Raw genomic sequence first — 6,351 nt, 5'->3', positions numbered from 1 at the left:
TGATTGTGGGGGTAGAGAGCAGATTTACTTCCCTAATTCTATTTTGTTGAGGGTAAATATTAATGCTGGGAAGAGAACACAGTGTAGTGGAAAGATGTCAAGATGCTTGGGTTGGCATCCCAGCTCTGACACTTGCTGGCTGTATGATCTTGAGCGAATCACTGAACTTCTGTTTCCTCCTTTGTAAAATGGAGATCATGATAAGGTTTGTGCTACTTACTTCCCTGGGAGTTGGGAGTAAAAACACTTTAAAGGCGTAGGAAATTTTATTCATATAATTTGAACAAACACTACAAATATACAATGAATGAGGTCCAGAATTTGATCAGAGGAGGGAGAGTGGTAGGGATTGCCTTTGGGGAATTGCACAGTGCTTTTAGTACTTCTTTTTTTGTTTGTTTTTGGTTTTTTTGTGGGGCAATGAGGGTTAAGTGACTTGCCCAGGGTCACACAGTTAGTGTCAAGTGTCTGAGGCCGGATTTGAACTCAGGTTCTCCTGAATCCAGGGCCAGTGCTCTCTCCACTGTACCACCTAGCTGTCCCCTATCCTTTTTAATATTAATATTTTTCTGAGATGTTTTGTGGTGTTGAGACGTGTAATTTGCAAACTTTGAAGAATTGAAGTTGACTACCACTCAAGAGGAAAAAATTTTTATTGTACATATATATATATATACATATATATATATATATATATATATAATATGGGATCGCCTTTTGTGTGTGTGAGGCATTTGGGGCTAAGTGACTTGCCCAGGGTCACATAGCTAGTAAGTGTCAGAGGTAAGATTTGAACTCAGGTCCTCCTGAATCCAGGGTCGGTGCTTTATCCGCTGCACCACCTAGCTGCCCCTGTACACACACACATATATATAAATAAATACATGTGTGTGCATATATACATATATGTACAGAGAGAGGAAAAAGAAGAGGGAAAGAGAGGAAAAAGAGAAGAGGAGAGGGGAGAGAGAAGAGACAGAGAAGAGGGAGAAGGAGAAGAAGAAGAACAGAGAACCTCACAAAAAGACCTGCATGGGAAGGTTATGATCTGTGCTATTGAAGGGAATGTGTATGTTGAGGTCACAGGTCCTTCGGAGTTTTGGAATACTGTAGAGAAAGTGCTATTATTTTTTATCCTTTGAAATAATCTGTGGTGATTGAAAAATCCTGAGCATAAGTATCCCTGTCATTTTCACAGCCCTACTTCTATCTCTCACATGACAGTGGCAGGGGGTTAAGTTCAGGCAAGAAGGAACCTTTCTGTCCTCACCACCAGATCCCCACCAGATGAGAGATAGAAACCTAGAGAAAGTGATTGGCCTAAGAGTCTACAGAAACTTATCATGGTATTTCTGTAGTGGCTACAAATTGTTTCAGATTTTTCATCTAATGGATCTCATTTGATTTAGACTCCTTGAAGCTAGGACTGTCTTTTGCCTCTTTTTGTAGCCTCTGTGCTTAGCACTATGTCAAATAGTATGTGTTTAGTAAATGTTTATTGAATTAAATTGAAACTCTACATAAAAAAGAACCCCAGGGCTGGGTAGAAGAGTTCAAATCCCACCTCAGACACTTACGAGGTGCATGACCCTGGGCAAGTCACTTACCCCAGTTTGCCTTAGTTTCCTCATCTGTCAAATGAGCTGGAGAAGGAAATGGCAAACCACTTCAGTATCTTTGCCAAAGATACAAACAAACAAACAAAAAAAAACAAAACCCTTTGCCAAAAATGGGGTCACAAAGTGTTGAACACAGATGAAACAATTAATCAACCACAACCCCGCCCCAAATCCCAAATTACAAATGAGGAATACTGCCTCTGATGGGGAAAGTCACTTATGCAGCCTAGACTGGAACCTAGGTCCTCTGACTTGCAATCCAGTGCTCTTTCTGCTCTACAGTTTCTTCCAATCAAATTGGGACACGGTCCCATCTGTCTTAAATCCCATTTGGGGTGTGTCCTCTTTGAGACTGGGCTTCTAGTGCCTCCCTGCTCTGGGTGGACTTGATAAAGACCTGGGTAGTGGCAGTGGGAAGAAGGGAGACAGATGTGAGATAATATATAAGGAGAATTGAAGGGAAGAGTCAGCAAAAAGGGACTTAGTGCGGGGTAGCTAGGTGGTGCAGTGGATAGAGCACCGGCCCTGGAGTCAGGAGTACCTGAGTTCAAATCCGGCCTCAGACACTTAACACACACTTACTAGCTGTGTGACCCTGGGCAAGTCACTTAACCCCAATTGCCTCACTAAAAAAAAAAAAAGTAAAAAAAAGGGACTTAGTGACTGGATGTGTTATGGGAGGAAGAGGTAGGTAGGGTTTGAAGTCTGGATGACTGAGATTATTGTAGGGCCATTGACAGATACCTGGGTTCAGACCTTACCTTTATTACCTACTACAAGTAAGATAGTGACTAAATTACTTTCCCTTTCTGGATCTCAATTTTTGTACCTGTAAAATGAAGAAGTTGGCTTAGATCAGCCATATTCGGTGTGGCCCTTGGACCACTGGAGGTTTCCAGATTCCTTTTCAGGGGGCCCAGGAGGTCAAAGCTATTTTCATAATACTAGGACATTATTTCTCAATTCAATTTCACCTCCTTTTTTCCAACTGCATATCTATGTAAACCTAGATTTTCTTCATATCCTTCAACCAAATCAACATATTGAAACAGATTGCAGAAACAGATATGAGAATCTAGCCATCTTCTATTAAGCCAGACAACAAAAGGATTTGCAAAAATATATAAAATAATACCACTCATTTGGGGCAGCTAGGTGGTGCAATGTGTAGAGCACTGGTCCTCAAGTCAGGAGCACCTGAGTTCAAATCTGGCCTCAGACACTTGATACTTAATAGCTGTGTGACCCTTGGGAAATCACTTAAACCCCATTGCCTCTCACACACACAAATAATAATAATAATAATAATAATAATAATAATAATAATAATACCACTCATCACTTTTTTGTTCTGAAAAATAGGTACTTTTCTTTCAAACGTATTACTTTTGCTAGCATGTAGTAAGGTGTATTGTATTTTATTTATTGTTGTTTTAAAGTGGATTAATAACTATTTAAACATTTTAGCAATTTAAATTCCTAATATGGTAAATATCAATAGACATACAGCATATGCCAGAGCTACCTCATACAAATTTATACCAATTGTTAAATTTTCATTGTGAGCATTTATATCTCTGAAATTGGCAAATGCTATAAATTATGGCTTAATTGATTGTTTTCTTGATTGTCTAGATTTAAGAAAGTGTTGGAGAAAGTGTTAACTTAAAAGTGTGGCTTGTGTTTTGGGAAAGCTGGTTGTTAAATGTTTCCCAACACACCCTTGGATATAATCCATATAAACAAAAACTCTTGGGGGTTCTCAAATTTTTTTTTGAGAGTAAAGATGTGGGGCAGCTAGGTGGCGCAGTGGATAAAGCACCGGCCCTGGATTCAGGAGGAGCTGAATTCAAATGTGCCCTCACAAACTTGACATTAACTAGCTGTGTGACCCTGGGCAAGTCACTTAACCCTCACTGCCCCCCCCAAAAAAAGAGTGTAAAGATGTCCTGAATTGGTCCTGAAGTCAAAAAGTTTGGGAACCACTAGCTTCCATGATCTCTTAAGATCCTTTCTGGGGGGCAGCTAGGTGGTGTAGTGGGTAAAGCACCAGCCCTGGATTCAGGAGGACCCGAGTTCAAATTCAGCCTCAGACACTTGACACTTACCAGCTGTGTGACCCTAGGCAAGTCACTTAACCCTCATTGCCCTGCAAAAAAACCCACAAAAAACAAAAAGCAAAACAAAAACAGAAAGATCCTTTCTGACACTGACATTCTGTATGTAGGGTCCCTCTAGCTCAGACATTGTGTTCTAAGGTCCCTCCAAAGCTCTAATACTTTATGTTTTAGTGGTCAGGCCAGCTCTGGCATTATATGAATCTGTCAGTCCAGAGGGTGAGCAAAGATGAAGAGTCTAGTTTTAGATATGTTGAGTTTGAGTTGGAAGAGGAGGGGCAAGAGAGTGCAAGCACTGGGTACTGCTGACTCTTTGTAGAAATTTGGCCTGGAAAGGAAGGAAAGGTGGGTTGAAACAGCAGCAGGTCTATGGTAAAAGAGTCAGGGGATCAGAGAGTTAGAAATGGAAGATACCTTCAAATTTGTCCAAGCCAGCCCCCTCATTTTGCAGGAGTTGTTTGTCCAGGGTCACAGAGGGTGAGTAGAAGTTCTGGGATTTGGATCCATGCCCTCCAACACCTAGAGTGCTCTGTCATATAATAATAAGCACAGCTCACATTTCTCTTGTGCCTTAAGATTTAAAAAAAAAATTTTTTTTGCAGGGCAATGAAGGTTAAAAAAAGTGAAAACGATAGCAATCTTTCTCAAATTTCCCATAGCCCTTTGTCCAGACCTCTCTTTTGTCCTTATCTCCCTCTTCCTTGTGTCATAGTTTTTTGTGTGTGCGTACGTGTCATTTCACCCTTTTAGATTATAAGCTCACTGATAGCAGGATCTGTGCTGAATCTTTCTGTGTATTCCCAGAACTGAAAGAGGCTTTGCCCCTAGTTAACGGTAAGGCGAGACTTCATTTCCCTGCCTTTTGCATTGTGAGGGTGGAGCTCCCTGGGAACTCAGGTTCTCACCACTCCTCCCCTCGGTCCTAAATCTGAGGCGGAAGGATGAGGATGATGATCATTGTTCCCATTTCTGTAGCTTTAAGGTTTGCAAATTGCTTTTCTCACTCACTCTCGGAAGCCAGTATCATTGTTCTCATTTTACGATCCAAAAATTCAGCTCTGTGTGGGATAGTGACTTTCCCAAGGGCGTGCAGCCTGTAAGTCTCTCACCTGGCATTCTCTCACAGCTCTCCTGACTTTGTCTGCTACATCTAGACCAATTTCCTGGCTCTGAGGTTGAGAGGAGGGGGAGGCATAGCCTTGTCTTTTTTTTTTTTTTTTTAGTGAGGCAATTGGGGTTAAGTGACTTGCCCAGGGTCACACAGCTAGTAAGTGTTAAGTGAGGCCGGATTTGAACTCAGGTCCTCCTGACTCCAGGGCCAGTGCTCTATCCACTATAGCCTTATCTTATCTGCAGGAAGAACATAGTATTTAGAACCGAAGAGTTATTAGTGATCTTCTATTCCAGGAGTTCTGGATCCCATGTCATGGATCCCATGGATTCCCAGTCCAATGAAGCTTGCATGGGGCAGCTAGGTGGCACAGTAGATGAAGTACCAGCCCTGGAGTCAGGAGGACCTGAGTTCAAATCTGGCCTTAGCCACTTGACACTTACTAGCTGTGTGACCATAGGCAAGTCACTTAACCCCAATTGCCTCACAAAACCAAAAAAAACCCAAAGCAAAACAAAAAGACAATGAAGCTTGCACATCCTTCTGCAGAATAATATAATTTTTTTAATTCATGAAATAAAATACAATGCACTAGAAAGGAAACCAATTATATATTTGAAAGAAAGATGTCATTTACCCCCATCAAGTTCCCATCCTTCTACAGACACAGTGAGTCAAGATAAGAACATCTGGTCTAGTTCAACCCCTTCATTTTGCAGACAAGGAAACTGAGACCCTGAGAGGGGAGTGGACTTCCTGAAGTCTCATAGTGAGTTGCAGAGCCAGGATTTAAATACAGGTCTAAGGATTCTACTGCTTCATTCCTGAAGAGGATGGGTGTGGCCTTAGAAGGGGCAGTGGAAGGTTTGACCTTCCCTCCCTGCCCTGCAGTAGCCCAAGATAGGCTGAAAGAGCTGAGTGGCAATGGACACACGGTCCATAGTGTGCCAGTTGGGCACACTGGAGGGAACATTTGGCCCCTCTCTACCTCCCTTTCTCTGCCTTTCTGTGTTTGTCCTGGAGGGCATAGCACCATAAGAATGGGGATCCCTGTCCCCCCATTGCAGAATCTGAGAATTGGAAAGGACCTCAGAGGCAACAGGGTCAATCTGAACCCTATTTGCTTCTGAACCCCAGGATTCACCCTAGTAACTCGTCATCTATTCTCTACTTGAAGGGGAACTTGGTGCCTGTTGAGGGACCTGGTTTTACTCTGGGAATGCTTTGATTATTAGAGCAGGGATAGAAACCTGCCCCGCCCCCCCCCCCCCATATCCAGGACTGCCCGCAGATGGCAGTGGGGAGGACACTGTCTTTCCCTCGAACTGGAGATTCCTTAAGGATCATGCCTCCTATCACGTGATGCCCTGAGCTTCTTTTCTTTCCCTCAGCCAGGGCCTAGCACACAAGAGGCCCATGGGGAAGGGGGAGGGGGGGACCTAAGGACTTTGACCTTTCCATCGTTGGTATGGAGACACTGGGCAATGGCAGGGCCATTTATTTG

Source organism: Dromiciops gliroides, chromosome 1 (genome assembly GCF_019393635.1).
Source record: "Dromiciops gliroides isolate mDroGli1 chromosome 1, mDroGli1.pri, whole genome shotgun sequence".
Taxonomy (NCBI): domain Eukaryota; kingdom Metazoa; phylum Chordata; class Mammalia; order Microbiotheria; family Microbiotheriidae; genus Dromiciops; species Dromiciops gliroides.
Note: the sequence above shows the minus strand (reverse complement) of the source record.